Source organism: Mastomys coucha, unplaced genomic scaffold, assembly GCF_008632895.1.
Source record: "Mastomys coucha isolate ucsf_1 unplaced genomic scaffold, UCSF_Mcou_1 pScaffold13, whole genome shotgun sequence".
NCBI lineage: Eukaryota > Metazoa > Chordata > Mammalia > Rodentia > Muridae > Mastomys > Mastomys coucha.
In genome coordinates, this window is record NW_022196895.1 from 52,356,895 (window position 1) to 52,357,645 (window position 751).

At 39.5% G+C, this 751-nt stretch overlaps 1 protein-coding gene across 1 annotated transcript in view; it reads left to right on the plus strand.

The window, feature by feature from the left end:
• The window catches only part of Tex43 (testis expressed 43), a 7,949-nt gene that overhangs the window by 6,049 nt on the left and 1,149 nt on the right, over positions 1-751 (plus strand). The window lies entirely within an intron of this gene.

Here is a 751-nt window from a genome sequence, read left to right on the forward strand (position 1 = left end):
TCTCTCTCTCTCTCTCTCTCTCTCTCTCTCTCTCTCTCTCTCTCTCTCTCTTCAAGTCTCAATTCTAGAGCCCATGTTGTCCTAGAACTCATTGTATAGCTCTAGCTGGCTTTGAACTTATGGCCGTCCTCCTTCCTCAGCTTCCCCAGTGCTAGGATTATAGGCATGAGCCACTACACCTGTCTAGTAAGTTGTTTCTTTAATGAAGTTAGAATGCATTATAGTACAAATAATTTGCAATTTTCAGAATAAATAAATAGTAGAATAAATAGTTGATGTTGAATAAGAATATGTTTTGGCAAGACAGAAAGAAGTCTTAGGCCAGGTAATGGTGGCACATGCCTTTAGTCCCAACACTTGGGAGGCAGAGACAGGTGGATTTCTGAGTTCGAGGCCAGCCTGGTCTACAGAGTGAATTCCAGGACAACTAGGGCTACACAGAGAAACCCTGTCTTGAAAAAAAAAAACAAAAACAAAAAAACAAAAAGAAAAGAAAAGAAATTAAAACTCAGGTATTGCTGGGCAGTGGTGGCACAAGTCTTAAATCCCAGCACTTGGGAGGCAGAGGCAGGCAGATTTCTAAGTTCGAGGCCATCCTGGTCTACAGAATGAGTTCCAGGACAGCCAGGATTACACAGAGAAACCCTGTCTCGAAAAAACAAAAACAAACAAACAAACAAAACAAAAACAAAAAACAAAAAACCTCAGGTATCAAATGCCAGTTCATTCATATATATATATATATATATAT